The sequence below is a fragment of the Somniosus microcephalus genome, chromosome 15 (genome assembly GCF_052327205.1).
Source record: "Somniosus microcephalus isolate GS21.2 chromosome 15, FLI_Smic_1.0, whole genome shotgun sequence".
Lineage (NCBI taxonomy): Eukaryota > Metazoa > Chordata > Chondrichthyes > Squaliformes > Somniosidae > Somniosus > Somniosus microcephalus.
The window spans coordinates 123597157-123615757 of record NC_141001.1 but is presented as its reverse complement, the minus strand read 5'-3'; the positions used below and the strand labels follow the sequence as shown (position 1 = coordinate 123615757).

The following is an 18601-nucleotide window of genomic DNA, read 5'->3' as shown; positions in this document are numbered from 1 at the left end:
TTAAAACATCCCAATCATTAAATTAAGTATAAATAAGTTTAAAAAAATAATTTAAACAATTTTTTTTTTGAAAAAAATAAATTTTTAATAAAAAGGGTCTAAAACTAAACTTACCTTATTGTAGATTCTTTAAAATAATAAACCTGTGGAAAAAAAAATCTAAATTGCACTAAAACACCACTTACCTGTAAAAATAAATACTTACGTGTGCTTTTTACAAGTGTAAAGACCGGAAGCCTTTACACATGCGCAAATCCGCCAAAACAGAGGAAACCCAAGACGCACGCGCTGCCCCCTACAGCGCACGCGCTAGCCTCTTCAACTCTTGGGTGAGAGGAGAGGAAATGCCGGTTTTCAGCGCATGCGCTGTGCATGCTGAAAACCGGCATTTCCTCCGGCCAGACGCGTGAGTACCCCTTCCATACTCACACGTTTGGGGAGGAATTACTGCCCCAATGTTTGCTGTAGCGGTTTGTTACAACTGAGTGGCTCGCTGGGCCATTTCAGAGGGCAGTTACGAGTCAACCACATTGCTGTGAGTCTGGAGTCACACACAGGCCAGACCGGGTAAGGACGGCAGATTTCCTTCCCTAAAGGACATTAGTGAACCAGATGGGTTTTTATGACAATCCGGTAGTTTCATGGCCACCATTACTGATACTAGCTTTTGATTCCAGATTTATTTAGCAGCCCAGGCCTCTGGATTACTAGTCCAGTAACATAACCACTAAGCAACTGTTCCCATTACAATTCAAAAAAGAATAGACTTGCATTTCTACAGTGACTCTCAAGTCCACCGGATGGCCCAAAGCACTTTACAGCCAATGAAGTACTTTTGAAGTGTAGTCCCTGTTGGAATGTATGAAACGCGGCAGCCAATTTACGCACAGCAAGCTCCCACAAACAGCAATGTGATTATGACCAGATAATCTGTTTTAGTGATGTTGATTATCCTGCAATCAACATCACTAACACCGGGGATAACTCCTGCTCTTGTTCGAAATATTGCCATGGGATCTTTTATGCCCACCTGAGAGGGCAGACAGGGCCTCGGTCTATCATCTCATCTGAAAGACAGCACCTCCGACAGTGCAGCACTCCCTCAGTACTGAATTGCAATGTCAGCCTAGATTGTGTTCAAGTCTCTGGAGTGGGACTTGAACCCACAACCTTCTGACTCAGAGGCGAGGGTGCTGCCCACTGAGCCACGGCTGACACTAAAGGTACTTCATTGGCTGTAAAGTGCTTTGGGACATCCTGAGGTCGTGAATAGCACGATAGAAATACAAGTCCCTCTGGCAAATCCCTCGTTGTCAGGAATGGGAACCACAGAATCAGAGAAAACAGCACAGAAGGAGACCATTCTGCCAGTGGAAACACATTCTCCTTATTTACTCTATCAAAACCCTTCAAGATTTTGAACTCCTCCACCAAATCTCCCCTTAACCTTCTCTGCTAAAAGGAGAAACCCCAGCTGATTTCCCCTTCATCTCACCACAGGGGCGCTAAGCCCAGTTCGAACACTCCTCCCCTCCCCTCCCCCTCTGGCACAAAGCAACTAATTCAGCACCAAAGGGGGGACTGAAGCCGATACCTTCCTGCTCTGCATGGCCCAGCTACTCACTGGATAAACTCAGTAAGCCATCAGTGGAATGAGGGAAATATGATCAATATTATCTTTTAAGAACCAACATCAAGGGCTGTTCTCCGTGGAGCAAAGAAGGTTAGGTGAGGTTTAATTGTGTTTTTCAAAGTTATGATGGGTTCTGATAGAGTAAATGAGGAGAAATGGTTTCCACTGGCAGGAAGGCCAGTATCCACAGGGACAGAGATTGTAAGGTGATTGGCAAAAGAACCAGAGGGGAGATGAGGAGAATTTATTTTACACAATGAGTTGTTGTGATCTGGAATGCGCTGCCTGAAAGGGTAGTGGAAGCAGATTCAACAGTAACTTTCAAAACGGAATTGTATAAATACCTGAAAAGCAAAATTTTGCAGGGCTCTGGGGAACGAGCAGGGGAGTGGGACTAATTGGAGAGCTCGTTCAAAGAGCTGGCACAGGCACGATGGGCTGTGTGATAATAATAATAACTTCCGGGAAGTTATGTCATCACTTCCTGTGAACTGTGAACTATGAACTGTGTACATACCTCACTTCCTGTCATATGTCACTTCCTGTTGGACTGGTATAAATACTGGTCTGTTCAGTATTGTAAGAGGCTTCTACCAGAGGCATGGTAAAGACCTCTCTTGTATATAGTGTGTTTATAAGTTACTTAAAGCTTACTTTAAAGTTACTTGATGGTAAGACTCCTTTTTCTTACATCAATTTAAGTAACTTAGTATTTACACTCACAAATACTAGACCTTCGGACAAACTTGGAGTTAAGGATCCAGGGAACCACCCATCATGGAGAGAATCCTTAGACCTATTTGTCTGGACTTGGACCCGAATACACCAGCAGCTGGCAGGGTATGGAAGCATTGGTACCGTACTTTTGAGAATTTTCTGGATGAATGTAAAGCGGATGCTCCTGCTAGATTGAGGATACTTATCAACTATGTGACCCCAAAAGTGTTCGAATATGTTGATGAATGGGATAATTACGATGAGGTGATTCGGGCACTTAAGAAACTGTATGCCAAGACCCCAAATGAGGTCTATGCTAGACATCTACTGGCCACAGCCCAACAAGGGCCAGGGAAATCAATTGACGAATTCCTGCAAGAACTTCGCAGGCTCAGCATAGATTGTAACTTTCAGGCAGCCTCAGCTGAGCTGTACCGCAAAGAAATGATTCGTGATGCTTTCATCTGCGGGATTGCCTCTCCATTTATACGCCAGCGTCTACTAGAAAGTAAAACACTTGAGCTACAAAAAGCTTTTGACCTAGCTTGTTCTCTGGATTTGGCAAAGAGAAATGCAGACCTCTATCAGCTGCCCAGATCTCGATCTGCTGCTGTAGCTGCAACCAGACAATTCAAGCGGTCTCAGGTGAACCCTATCATGGGGGAATCTAATTCTGATCATTCTGATGAAGAAGAGGAGGATGATCCCACTTTAGCAGCCTCTTGGCAATCTAGGAAGGAGTGCTTCTTTTGTGGAGATGCTTTTCACCCTAGGAAAACCTGCCCTGCTCGCAATGCAATCTGCAGTTATTGCAAAAAAAAAGGACACTTTGCTAAAGTTTGCCTATCAAGGGCCTCTACGAGGGCCAATCCAGTTAAGGCCTACCGAACTGCCCCAATTAGGGCCTATCAAGATGCTCCAGCTAGGACCTATCAAGCTTCCTCTCGAGCTCTCTCCCGAAGAAGCACACCGAGAGTTTTAGCCACTCTCTGTGCAACGACACCAATTACAGCTGCTTGCCCACAGAACCTGTCTCATGCAGCCACAAAAATTTCAATTAAAGGGCATACCTTAGATGCCTTAATTGACTCAGGAAGTACTGATAGTTTCATTAAGGAACAGATTGTTGCGAAATTGAAACTACATGTCTTCCCATCGGACCAGGCAATTGCGATGGCTCAGTCATCACTTAATACCAGAATCTCCGGCTTTTGTATTGTTGATATGACACTTCATGGTCGTATGTATCCCTCCACCCGACTTTCGGTGCTCAAGGACTTATGTAGTGATCTCCTCTTAGGGCTGGACTTCCAAAAACAGCATAAGAAACTCACCATTGAGTTTGGTGGATCCAAACCCGGACTTACTATTTCTAATATACCGTCTAAATTACCGTTTTGTGCATTGTCAGCAGCTTCACTTGATGAACCCTCATTATTTGCCAGTATTCCGCCTCGATGCAAACCAATAATAACGAAATCGCGGCGCTTTAATCAGGAAGACCAATCTTTTATTGCGGCTGAAATCTCTCGACTTCTAGCAGAGGATATCATCGAACCATGTTCGTCGCCCTGGCGGGCTCAAGTCGTCATTGTCAAGAACCCTCTAAAACCTCACAAACAGCGACTATGCATCGATTATTCGCAAACCATCAATCAATATACCGACTTGGACGCCTACCCATTGCCACGCATTGATGATATGGTTAATAAACTGGCCGAATACAAAGTGTTCTCAACTTACGATTTAAAAAGTGCCTATCATCAGGTACCCTTGAAGGTCTCAGATAAGCAGTACACGGCCTTTGAGGCTAATGGACGGCTGTACCAATTTCGTCGCCTCCCATTTGGGGTTACTAATGGAGTGGCTGTCTTCCAACGGGCAATGGATGGCCTGGTTAAGCAGGAAAACCTAAGGGACACTTTTCCCTATCTTGATAACATTACCATTGCAGGTCACGATCAACAGGAACACGACGCCAACCTCCAAAAATTTCGGGATGCCCTCCATCGCCGTAATTTGACCCTGAATGAATCCAAATCTGTTGAGTCGCAACTGACCATCAACATCCTTGGCTACTGCGTAGGCAATGGTATCATTAAGCCTGACCAGAAAGACTTCGCCCACTCCAAGAGCTCCCGTCACCTAAGAATCCGGCTTCTTTACGTCGGGCTCTCGGTCTGTTTGCATACTACGCTAAATGGATTCCTCATTTTTCGGACAAAATCCAACCCTTGCTGCATGCTAGATCATTTCCACTGGGAACAGCGGCTGTTGCAGCCTTTAACCTTCTCAAAAAACAGTTGGAGAAAGCGGCTCTTCACTCCATCGATGAGAATCTCCCTTTCGTGGTTGAATGTGATGCCTCGGAGGTGGCGATCTCGACTACTCTGAATCAGGAAGGTCGTCCTGTAGCATTTATGTCCAGGACCTTACAAGGTGCCGAGCTACATTATCCTTCGGTTGAGAAAGAAGCCACAGCCATCATAGAGGCAGTACGGAAGTGGAACCATTTTCTAGCTCGCCAGCACTTTACATTGATCATGGACCAACGATCAGTCGCCTTCATGCTCGATAATCGAAAACGAACCAAAATTAAGAATATAAAATACAACTTTGGAGGATGGAACTGGCCTCTTTTGGTTATACCATTCTCTATCGGCCTGGCAAGGAGAATGTGGCCCCGGACACCCTCACACGGGCATTCTGCTCCACTATGTCATCCTCTACTCTCATGGATGTCCACAATGGATTGTGTCATCCTGGCATTACGCGCATGCTACATTTCGTACGATCACGGAATCTCCCTTTTTCCACTGGAGATGTAAAGAAAATATGCTCAGAATGCCGGCTTTGTGCGGAATTAAAACCTCAGTTCTTCCGCCCCTCAGATGGTATACTCATACATGCAACCCAACCGATGCAATGACTTAGCATCGATTTTAAGGGCCCAGTGCCCTCTTCAACTCGGACCACATATTTGCTCACCATGATCGACGAATATTCACGTTTTCCATTTGCCTTCCCCTGCTCCAATATGCTGGCGTCCACAGTAATCTGCTGCCTTGAGCAGGTATTTTCTCTCTGTGGCATGCCGGCTTATATTCACTCAGATCGGGGTCCATCCTTTATGTCAAGGGAACTCAAGGACTACCTCTCAGAACGGGGAATTGCTACAAGCAAAACAACACCATACCATCCCATCGGAAATGGGCAGGTAGAGAGGTATAATGGTATCATCTGGAATTCCGTACGTCTCGCTTTAAGATCTCGGGGCCTACCAGACCAGCAATGGGAAACAGTGCTTCCGGATGCATTGCACTCTATACGGTCCCTGCTTTCTACAGCCACAAATACTACACCTCATGAGCGGTTCTTTGGATTCCAGCGTCGCTCATCTCATGGGACATCACTCCCGTCATGGCTAACTACTCCTGGACCTGTATTACTCCGAAGATACGTTCGGACGTCTAAAAATGACCCTCTCGTAGACGAGGTCGAACTAACCGATGCCAACCCCACCTATGCAAACATACGATATTCCGACGGCCAAGAATCTACCGTATCATTACGGGATCTGGCTCCCTGCCCACCAGGACCTAGTGGGACATCGGGTGATGGCATTTCACCAGGAAACTCTTGGGACCTATCGGGTACCCCTCTCCAGGATCCTGATCGGACACCAACTAGCTTGGTGCCGGTAGAACCCCGTACTCAAGATTGCGACCCTCCCAGTACCGCGCATGAAAGTACTGATCCGCCACAGACCAGCTCTGCACCTCCCTCTGAACAGAGGCAGTCCGACTTTGAACCTATTGGGGCTCGTACTCGAAGCCATGATCTCCCCGACCCTTCACAAGGCAATCCAGGCCACACAGACTCTGACCAATGGCCAACCGCATGTAAGCGGACCAGCGACCCTCTACGACGGGAATCCAAACAGGTGCGACTCTTCCTTGTTCGGCGGCTGCGGACCAAAAGGTAGACCACAGCCTCCTAATCCTGCAGGAAGGAAGAATGTGATAATAATAACTTCCGGGAAGTTATGTCATCACTTCCTGTGAACTGTGAACTATGAACTGTGTACATACCTCACTTCCTGTCATATGTCACTTCCTGTTGGACTGGTATAAATACTGGTCTGTTCAGTATTGTAAGAGGCTTCTACCAGAGGCATGGTAAAGACCTCTCTTGTATATAGTGTGTTTATAAGTTACTTAAAGCTTACTTTAAAGTTACTTGATGGTAAGACTCCTTTTTCTTACATCAGGCCGAATGGCCTTCTCCTGTGCTGTATGATTCTATGTGTACTCTGCAACAACAACATTCACAACTTGCATTTATATAGCTCCTTTAACATAGTAAAACATCCCAAGATGCTTCACGGGAGCGCTAACAAAATTTGACACTGAGCCACATCAGGAGATATTAGGACGGGTGAACAAAAGATTGGTCAAAGACGTAGGTTTTAAGGAGCGTCTTAAGGAAGGAGAGAGTGCTAGAGAGGCAGAGAGGTTTAGGGAGGGAATTCCCGAACTTAGGGCCTCGGCAGCTGAAGACACAGCTGCCAATGGTGAACGATGAAAATCAGGAATGGGAAAGAGGCCAGAATCGGAGGAGTGCAGAGATCTCGGAGGGTTGTAGGGCTGGAGGAGGTTACAGAGATTGGGAGGGGTGAGGCCATGGAGGGATTTGAAAACAAGGATGAGAATTTTTAAATCGAGGGGTTGCCGGACTCATACAATGCATAAACAATGTACAAGCAACAATGGCAGCGTCTCCTCCAGGGCAGTCAATGTAAGCAACCCCAGCAACTGCATGATATGCTGCTCTCCATCACCGTAGCAATGCACACAAGCAGCTACAACCACCTTTTCACAGCAACGTGCCTGTGTAGCACCGCATATGCAGTAGTCTTCCACATCAGTAGTCTTCCACATCGGCACTGTGCTTGCAAAGTACTTTAATCGCTTTTTCAAACATATTTTCATGACTAAATTAGAATGTGGAATATAAACAAACTAAATAGGACTTTCCAAAACAGAACAAAAAGTAGTCAGAGCGATGGAACCCTCCTGCTGACCTTTAGCAGCATGTGATGCTGCCAGTCTCAATCCCCAGTTAATGCTTTGATCACCTTGTAAAGTTTTAGACCTCCTTCTAGTGAGTTAATGAACTTCAAACTAAAGCAACATTTTAGGATTATAAATCTTGTTTTCCCCATGTGCAACGCCACAAGAGATCGACTAGCAACAAATGTAATTATTTTCTTGATTGAAACAATGGGCCAAGCAGTTTTTATTAAAGATAATTAGAAGAGTAATATTATATTTCAATAAAAATGGTAGGCTGCTTTGACAATGTATAGTTTGTCCCTTCCAAGGTTTTATGCACAAACATTATAAACACCTAAAGTAATAAACATGTTTGTACTCATAAACTCAAGCAAGCAAACGAATTCCATTTTGGGCACTGTGTATGGGCACATCCCCATTTATACTGCATCAGACTGGGGAAGCCCTCAGGACTGCCCCCGAACACACACAATGCAGCATCATCGCTCAATGGCTTGCTGCCCGGACTCTCCCGATTACATGCTTGTGGTAGGAATTATGGAATGGAAAGCATGGAATCATTCCGCATCCCTGTTTTGACTTCCAATTAAATAGATAGTGGCAGTATTCATTGAGGTTTAACTGTGGAGTAAACACTCCTTTTGGTCTAGTCAGAGGACATGCTGTTTCATAATGCTGGGATTGTAAGAGCATGAAATGGTCATTTTAATCAGCAGTCCATCTTACAGTGCTGGTGCACTGCCTCTACCAACCTGCCCGAGTGAGGAAACATTTCAGCTGGTTGTTGTAACAGTTGCTCATGTTCCACTTACTGTAATACAACAGCGACTACACTTCGACGCTTCAAAAGTACTTCATTGGCTGTAAAGCACCTTGGGACGTCCAGAGGTCGTGAAAGGAGTTCTGTAAATTCAAGCTTTTCTTCTTTTTAATCAAAACTCTAATTTTACTGACTGTACAGCTAGCTATTATAGTAGGCAGCAGCTAGTACTCAGAGACAGAACGTAGCCATTATAAAACATGCTTTTATTAAAATTGGGTTTGTCTTTGACTTTTTTCGTGGCCTTTGTACAACATCTTGCAGTTATATAGCACCTTTAACAGAAAAATATCCCAAGGTGCTTTAGACCTGGAAGGTAAAAAAGTCTCTCCTTGATTCGTCTGCTCTCTTTTCTATGTCTCTCACACAATTTCGCCCTTTCTCATTGCATTTATGCCTTTCTTTCTCTTTTCCATTGTATCAGACCGGTAAGCCTGACATCGGTAGTGGGGAAAATGCTAGAGTCCATTATAAAAGATGTAATAGCAGAGCACTTGGAAAACAGTGACAGGATCAGACAAAGTCAACATGGATTTACAAAAGGTAAATCGTGCTTGACTAAACTACTGGAATTTTTTCAGGATGTAACTGGTAGAATAGATAAGGGAGAACCAGTGGATGTGGTGTATTTGGACTTTCAGAAGGCCTTTGATAAGGTCCGGCATAAAAGAGATTAGCGTGTAAAGTTAAGGCACATGGGATTGGGGGTAAGGTACTGACTTGGATAGAGAACTGGTTTGCAGACAGGAAGCAACAAGTTGGAATAAACGGGTCTTTTTCCGAGTGGCAGGCAGTGACTAGTGGGGTACCGCAGGGATCGGTGCTAGGACCCCAGCTATTCACAATATATATTAATGATCTAGACGAGGGAACTAGATGTAATATCTCCAAGTCTGCAGATGACACAAAGCTGGGTGGGTGTGTGTGCTGTGAGGAGGATGCAGAGAAACTCCAGTATGATTTGGACAGGTTGGGTGATTATACTGCATTTGCCATGCATCTGCCCAATGTGGATAAATGCAAGGTTATCCACTTCGGTGGCAAAAACAGGAAGACAGATTATTATCTGAACGGCAATAGATTGGGAACAGGGGAAGTGCAACCAGTCGCTGAAGGTAAGCATGCAGGTGCAGCAGGCGGTTAAGGCGGCAAGTAGTATGTTGGCCTTCATAGCGAGAGCATTTGAGTGCAGGAGCAAGGATGTCTTGCTGCAGTTGTACAGGGCCTTGGCAAGACCACACCTGAGTATTGTGTGCAGTTTTGGTCGCCTTATCTGAGGAAGGATGTTCTTGCCATGGAGAGAGTGCAGCGAAGATTCACCAGACTGATACCTGGGATGGCAGGAATGACGTATGAGGAGAGATTGGGTCGATTAGGCTTATATTCGCTAGAGTTTAGAAGAATGAGAGGGGATCTCATTGAAGCTTATAAAATTCTAACAGGACTAAACAGACTAGATGCAGGAAGGATGTTCCCGATGGCGGGGGAGTCCAGAACCAGGGGTCACAGTCTAAGGATAAAGGGTAAGTCATTTAGGACTGAGATGAGGAGGAATTTCTTCTCCCAGAGAGTGGTGAACCTGTGGAATTCTCTACCACACAAGGCAACTGAGGCCAATTCATTAAATATATTCAAGAAGGAGTTAGATATATTTCTTAAGGCTAAAGGGATCAAGGGATATGGGGAGAAAGCAGGGACAGGGTACTGAGTTTGGATGATCAACCATGATCTCATTAAATGGCGGAACAGGCTCGAGGGGCCGAATGGCCTACTCCTGCTCCTATCTTCTATGTTTCTATCTGACACTCTGTACCCCTCTCGCACACATTCTTTCAGCCTCTCTTTCTGCAAAAATAACCACTTCTAAATAGTTTTCTTGCGAATACAGGAAACTCTCTTTTTACCGGCACCTAAATAACCAGAAATCTCTCTTAACCGGCAAAATTCAGGAGTAGGTTCAGGTAAGTTTTACTACATATTAGTGGCCGTGTAACCAGGGTTCCTGGATCTGTGGCCGTGTACGGGGCTCTCGTACCTGGGTAACTATACCTCTCTGTAATCCGGACTTTTTGATCAACCGGCACCACGCCGGTCCCGTCGGTGCCGGATAAAAAAAGAGTTTCCTGTACCTGCATCAAAAAACCTGAAGGTTTTGAAGACTTTAGGTAAAACAAACTCAATCACTGCTATAGCCTGGCTTTCCTCACACTTGTAGCGCTGATTACTTATCGAGAATCACACTGAAGGTGTCAAGCCTTGGCTCAGTGAGTTCAAGCCATACTCCAAAGACTTCAGCATGTCATCTAGGCTGCCCCTTCAGTGCAGTACTGAGGGAGTGCTGCACTGTCGGAGGTGCAGTCTTTCGGATGAGATGTTAAACCGAGGCCCTGTCTGCCCTCTCGTGTGGATGTATAAAATCCCAGGGCACTATTCAAAGAGGAGCCGGGGAGTTCTCTGGATATCCTGGCAAATATTTAATCCTCAACCAAGACCTAAAACAGATTATCGTGCCATTTATCTCATTGCTTTTTGTGGGACCTTGCTGTGCGCAAATTGGCTACTGCTTTTGCTGCGTGCTGGGAATTGTAGGCACGTGCTTGATGAGAGGAAGTATCTCTTTCACGGATTGATAGCTTTGGGAAGAACATGGATTCAAGCCCTAGCCACCGACCTCCAGTGAAAACCTATCTTAGACAGATTTTAAACACAGAAAATGCAAGTTTACTCCTTTCCCTGAAGGTTTTCACTTCTCTTATGACCTACTTTACGTCCAGTACAAAGTACTTCAGCCAGTAACAGTTCAAGACGGCATCTAGGAACATAGGAACAGGAGTAGGCCATTTAGCCACTCGAGCCTGTTCCGCCATTCATTGAGATCATGGTTGATCTCCGACCTAGCACCATATACCTGCCTTTGGTTAACAGAAAGCTATCAATCTCCGATTTAAAATTAATTGATCTAGCATCAATTGCCATTTGTGGAAGAGTTTTCCAAACTTCTACCACCCTTTGTGTGTAGAAGTGTTTCCTAATTTCACTCCTGAAAGGCCCGGCTCTATATTTACTCTGTCCCCTAGTCCTAGACTCCCCAACCAGCGGAAATAGTTTCTCTCTATCTACCCTATCAGTTCCCCTTAATATCTTAAAAACTTCGATCAGATCACCCCTTAACCGTCTAAGTTCTAGGGAAAACAACCCTAGTTTGTGTAATCTCTCCTCATAACTTAACCCTTGGAGTCCGGGTATGATTCTGGTAAACCTACGCTGCACTCCCGCCAAGGCCAATATATCCTTCCTAAGGTGTGGTGCCCAGAACTGCTCCCAGTGCTCCAGGTGTGGTCTAACCAGGGTTTTGTACAGCTGCAGCATAACTTCTACCCCCTTGTACTCTAGTCCTCTCGATATAAAGGCCAGCATTCCATTAGCCTTTTTGATTATTTTCTGCACCTGTTCATGACATTTTAATGATCGATGTACCTGGACCCCAAGTCTCTTTGGACCTCCACTGTTTTTCGCTTTTCACCATTTAGAAAGTCCCCTGTTCTATACTTCTTAGGTCCAAAGTGGATGACCTCACGTTTGCTTACATTGAAATCCATTTGCCACAGTTTTGCCCATTCACTAAATCTATCAATATCCCTTTGTAGTTTTATGCTTTCATCTACACTGCCACCTATCTTTGTGTCATCAGAAAATGTGGATATATGACTTTCTATCCCATCATCTAAGTTGTTAATAAACATTGTGAATAGTTGAGGCCCCAACACAGATCCCTGCGGGACACCACTAGTCACATCCTGCCAATCTGAGTATCTACTCATTATCCCTACTGCCTGTCTCCTGCCGCTCAGCCAATCTCCTAACCAGGTCAATAATTTGCCCTCAATTCCGTGGGCTTTTACCTTAGTTAACGGTCTCTTATGTGGGACTTTATCAAATGTCTTCTGGAAGTCCATATAAATAACATCCATAGACATTCCCCTGTCCACTACTTTAGTCACCGCCTCAAAAAATTCAATCAGGTTTGTCAGGCATGACCTGCCTTTCACAAATCCATGCTGGCTCTCTCTGATCAACTGAAAATTTTCGAGGTATTCAGTCACCCTATCCTTAATTATAGACTCTGGTTTTTAATTCCCTGGTTTCCCTCTCTCACCATTCTTAAATAACGGAGTGACATGCACAATTTTCCAATCTAAAGGGACAGTTCCTGAATCGAGAGAACTTTGGAAGATTATAGTTCGGGCACCTGCAATGTGCTCACCGACTTCCTTTAAAACACTGGGATGGAAACCATCTGGCCCTGGGGATTTGTCACCCTTTAGTGCCATTATATTCCTCATTACTGTTATTTTACTTACGTTAATTTTATTGAGTCCCTGTCCCCGATTCAATATTAGTTTCTTTGGGATTTCCGGCACGCTATCCTCTTCTACTGTAAATACTGACTCAAAGTAATTGTTCAACATGTCCGCCATTTCCCCATTGTCATTGACAATATCGCCGCTTTCAGTTTTTAAGGGCCCACATTCTCCGGATTACCCTCTTTTTCCTAATGTAACTGTAAAAATTCTTCATATTGATTTTGATATCCCTTACAAGTTTCATTTCATACTCTCTTTTTGTAGCTCTTATCGGTTTTGTGACCCTTTGCTGTTCTTTGTATCTTTCCCATTCGCCAGGATCTGTGCTATTTTTTGTATTTTTGTATGCCCTTCCCTTTAGTTTGATGCTGTCCCTCACCTCTTTAATCATCCCTGGCTGTTTCTTGTGGCAAGTAGAACTCTTGCCCCTCAGGGGTATAAACTGGCTCTGCATCACCTTAAATTCTTTTTTTAAACATCTCCCACTGATCTTCTGTCATTTTACCCATTAACAGGCAAATGGAATGTTGGCCTTTATTGCAAGGGGGTTGGAGTATAAAAACAGGGAAGTCCTGCTACAACTGTCCAGGGTATTGGTGAGACCACACCTGGAGTACTGTGTACAGTTTTGGTCTCCTTATTTAAGGAAGGATATATTTGCATTGGAGGCAGTTCAGAGACGATTCACTCGGTTAATTCCAGAGATGAGGGGATTGACTTATGAAGAAAGGTTGAGCAGGTTGGGCCTATACTCATTGGAATTTAGAAGAATGAGAGGTGATCTTATTGAAACATGTAAGATACCGAGGGGGCTCGACAGGGTAGATGCAAAGAGGATGTTTCCCCTCGTGGGAAAATCTAGAACTCGGGGGCACAGTCTCAGAATAAAGGGTCGCCCTTCTAGAACCGAGATGAGGAGGAATTTCTTCTCTGAGGGTCATAAATCTGTGGAATTCTCTGCCCCAGAGAGCCGTGGAGGCTGGGTCATTAAATACATTTAAGGTGGAGATAGACAGATTTTTGCAAGATAGGGAGTGAAGGGTTATGGGGAGCGGGCGGGGAAGTGGCTTTGAGCCCAAGATCAGCCATGATCTTATTGAATGGCGGAGCAGGCTCGAGGGGACAAGTGGCCTATTCCTGCTCCTATTTCTTACGTTCTTAACAGATTTGCCCAGTTTACTGTGGACAGTCTCTGGCTCATCCCATTGAAGTCGACATTACCAAAATCTAGAATCTTAGTAGCTGCTTCGCGTTTCTCCCTTTCAAACGCTACGTTGAACTCGTTCACGTTATGATCGCTATTGGATAACCGTTAACTAAATCTGGCTCATTACCCATTACTAAATCTAATATGGCTTGCCCCTTAGTTGCCTCTAGGACATATTGTTGTAGAAAACTATCCCGGACAAACTCAAGAAATTCACTACCTTTCTGACAGGTGCAAGTCTGCTTATCCCAATCTATATGAAAGTTAAAATCCTCCATTAAAACCACTCTGCCTTTACTACACGCTTGTCTAATCTCTGCATTTATACAATCTAGCACTTCACAGCTGCTACCAGGGGGGTCAATACACAATTCAAACTACAATCTTAGATCCTTTCCTATTTCTTAATTCAACCCATAAGGTCTCCACTGGCTGCTTACCTCTCTTTAAATTCTCTCATCATTGAAGTGATTTCATCCTTACTCACGCTTATTTGGGCCACACATCCTAGCCTGTCCTTCAGCGCTAATGTTTTACTCACATGTTTCTTGACATGAATCAACAGAGCGGCTTACGGGTGGCGCTGTCCAGGGAGAGTATAAATACTCGGGCTTGCGCAGGACATTCTTAACAGGAACTAGTGAAGGACACAACTAGACCTCCATGTTGTAAAACAATTGATTACTTGTTTAAAGTCCTTGTGACTGCCCTATTTATCCTTTCTGCAAGGAATTTCAGAAAGCTATTTGATTGGTTTATCTCCTTTTTCATTAATAGCTACTGCTGACTGCCTACTTTTCATTTATGGTTTTATTTTGAACGTTGTGACTGATGGGTTTTCATTCCTGCGGGCTAATGTCTCAGTGCTGCATCTCCTACATTTCAGGTGAATTTTTGTTGCTGTTTCACAAATATCCAATTTGAACCAAACAGGAGCAAGCACGATGCCAGAGAGGGGATGGAGACGACTGGAAGTTTTTGAACTGGTTTGCAAGTATGATGAGTATAATCTAGTGCATTATTTTTCTAAATCTGTAATTTATAAATATGTAATACATTGAGAAAGAATGATCCTTTACATCTACCAGGACATCCATTGTAAAGTTATCTGCCAACACTGGAGAGACTGGAGAAACTGGGATTGTTCTCCTTAGAGCAGAGAAGGTTAAGGAGAGATTTAATAGAGGCGTTCAAAATTATGAATGGTTTTGATAGTAAGGAGAAACTGTTTCCACTGGCAGGAGGGTCGGTAACCAGAGGACACGGATTTATGGTAATTAGAAAAAGAACCAGGGGGGAGATGAGGAGAATTTATTTTACGCAGCGAGTTGTTGTGATCTGGAACGCACTGCCTGAAAGGGCGGTGGAAGCAGATTCAATAGTAACTTTCAATCAGGGATTCGATAAATACTTAAACAGGAAAAGTTTGCAGCGTTATGGGCAAAGAGCAGGGGGGAGTGGGACTAACTGGAGAGCTCTTTCAAAGAGCCGGCACGGGCACGATGGGCCGAATGGCCTCCTCCTGCACTGTAAGATTCTATAACAAACTTGAGGCTTCTTTTATATTTTTTTCCAGTAATTTATTAAAACCAGAGGCTTCTTCTGCAGATCCAAGCATTCTGTAGACAGCTCAGTGCTGCCATCGCCAAAGGACAGAGGTTTCCAAATACCCTTTTAAACTAATTATATATTTCCAAAGAGAAGAAAATGCAGAGTTGCAGTTTTTTCTTTTATGTAAAGCTGCATAAATTGGTTCTCTCCTGTATAAGCAAGAAATGAATGTGCAAACACAGAACAATGGAAGGATATCCTCAAGTACTGTCAAGGCAATTCGAAAAAGGTGCTTCTACAGGGTATTTGAAATACAATTTACTGGCATAATTCCAAAAGAGAAAACTTTTTAATCGGTTAAAACATCCTTCCACTGGAAATGCAGATAATCCCATTTTTTTTTAACCTTTGGCCAGGAAAAGGATGAAGTACATTTAATGGGCGACACACATATTCCATGAATGACGCTGAAATAGCTAAGGATGAGGTTGAAAGAGGCATAGGAGTCTTAGTGAACTCAACACTGAACATGTCCAATCAGCGCCAATCAGCAATCAATAAAGACAATAGAATGTTGAATTACACAGCCAGAACAGTGGAGTAAAGTGATCAAACTGTACCGGGCTCTGGTCAGAGCACACTTTGAGTACTGCATGCAGTTCTGATGATGGAGACACAAGGGAGACAGTGCAGAGAAGCGTCACGGGGCCGATCTCTGGTACCAAGGGTCTGAGTTTTGAGAAAAGCCTGGAAAAGAGGTGCCTGGGAGGTCTCCTTGTAGAAGGGTGAAATAGTAGTTGGTATGGAAAATGTTAATCAGGATTATTACTTTAAACAGAGCGAGTAGGGCAAGGGGACACAGATTCAAACTAGTAAAAGGTAAATGTAGGACTGATACCAGGAGGTTCTCCTTCACACAGAGAGTGATCGACACTTGGAATGGACTCCGGGGGTGAGGGGGGGTTGGGGGGGGCGGGAGGTGGAGTGGTGGAAGCAAACACCCTGAAATCATTTAAGAAACAACCAGATGCAGCAATGTGGGGGGTGGAAGGGGGGGTGAGGTAGGGTTGCTCCAGATGGATGAACTAAGATGGGCCAAATGGCCTTCCTCATCACTTGGTACCTTTTGGTTATTTAATACATTTACTGTAGTCCTGATTAAGGTGATCATCCCAGATCTAGATCCTAAAGACTGAAAGGGATCTGTGGATAAGTGGCTGCACAGCTGATGTACCAGTCAAGCTTTCACAGTGGCCGCAGGTAGAGATGGGGAATGGGGAGTTGCATCAATTGTGGGTTCATCAGTTGCACTGGTGCCAGTCACAAAAACATTTGCAATCCTCACCCCCCTGCTTTCTTTGCCCCAGTTTGCATTCTGAAACAGACTATAGTATGTTGGAATACATAGCATTGGATGTACAGAAACACTGCCTCTCAACGGGTCATATACAACACCAATACCAAAAAGGATATAGAGGCACTGGAGGTGGTGAAAAAAGATCTACAAGGATGATACCAGAACTGAGAGTATACCCATCAGGAAAGATTGAACAGGCTGGGGCTTTTTTCTCTAGTAAATAGAAGGCTGAGGGGTGACCTGATAAGAGGTCTTTGAAATTATGAAGGGGTTTGATGGGGTAGGGGGAGACCAGAACTAAGGGCCAAAGATATAAATAGTCACTGATAAATCCAATGGGGAATTCAGGAGAAATCTCTTTACCCAGAGAGCGGTGAGAATGTGGAACTCGCTACCACAGGGAGTGGTTGAGGTGAATAGCACATATGCATTTAAGGGGAGGCTAGAGAAGTACATGAGGGGAAAAAAGAATAAGTTATGCTGATAGGGCAAGATGAAGCAAGGTGAGAGGAGGCTCGTGTGGAGCATAAACACCGCATGGACCAGTGGGGCCGAATGGCCTGTTCCTGTAAGATTCGATGTAATGCTATTATGGTGTGAGAAACAAACTGACATTTCATAACAATTTACTATTTTTATCTGTTGTTATGGTATTATATTGTCACAGATGATAGTGCACTCATCATATTTGATGCTGTACAGTGCACTGTCTTGCATGTTGAGAGGAAAAAAGAGTCACAGTCTCTCTCACTGTATTTGCAGTATAGAGAGGATCAATGTTTTTGAGGAGCTGGCCGTCACTCGCAAGTGTTTTCAATGGGTTGCACCAGAAACTTTCAGATTTCGTGGTGAAATTCTACCACATTGAATGTTATCCTCTCCAAAGTACTTCAACGTGTTCTTGCCTCCCAAATCCGTTCCCATCTTCCCTGCAATCCCTCCAGGTTTCTTCTCCTGCCACAGTACTGAAATGGCCGTTAGAAGAACATAAGAATTAGGAGCAGGAGTCGGCCACACGGCCCCTCGAGCCTGCTCCACCATTCAATAAGATCATGGCTGACCTTCGACCTCAACTCCACTTTCCCGCCCGATCCCCATATTCCTTGATTCCCCGAGAGTCCAAAACTCTATCGATCTCAGCCTTGAATATACTCAACGACTGAGCATCCACAGCCCTCTGGGGCAGAGAATTCCAAAGATTCACCACCCTCTGAGTGAAGAAATTCCTCCTCATCTCAGTCCTAAATGGCCGACCCCTTATCCTGAGACTGTGCCCCCTAGTTCTGGACTCCCCAACCAGGGGGAAACAACCTCTCAGCATCGACCCTGTCAATCCCCCTCAGAAACTTGTATGTTTCGATGAGACCACCTCTCATTCTTCTAAACTCCAGAGAGTATCGGCCCAATCTACACAATCTCTCCTCATAGGACAGCCCTCTCATCCTAGGGATCAATCTGGTGATCCTTCCTTGCACCGCCTCCAAGGCATGTATGTCCTTTCTCAGATAAGGAGACCAAAACTGTGCACAGTACTCCAGGTGTGGTCACACCAAAGCAGCCTTGTGGGCCACATATAAAATTGAAATCCCATTCAAGTTGCCCACACTGATGGATTTTGGCGTTCTGATTCAGCATTAATCCACCAATGAGGCAACAGTGCTAAGAACCTCTGGAGCCCAAGAAATTCACAACAGGACAAACCAGTGGCTACAAAATCCAAGTGCACACGGTATCGAGCTGCCTGGGCTTCGTGAGCTGGACGGCCAAGACTCGAGACCCATTGACCGTGATTTGGACACTCTTGGGTTGCGCCAGCATCTATTGCAACACTGCACACTTCCATGCATACAACCCTAGTACAGCACTCTCGCAAAACA

At 44.6% G+C, this 18601-nt stretch overlaps 1 protein-coding gene across 5 annotated transcripts in view; it reads right to left on the bottom strand.

Annotated features, from left to right (window-relative positions):
- lrrc56 (leucine rich repeat containing 56) overlaps window positions 1–18601 on the bottom strand; it is a 235646-nt gene that overhangs the window by 170023 nt on the left and 47022 nt on the right. The gene's annotated exons all lie outside the window — the stretch shown is intronic.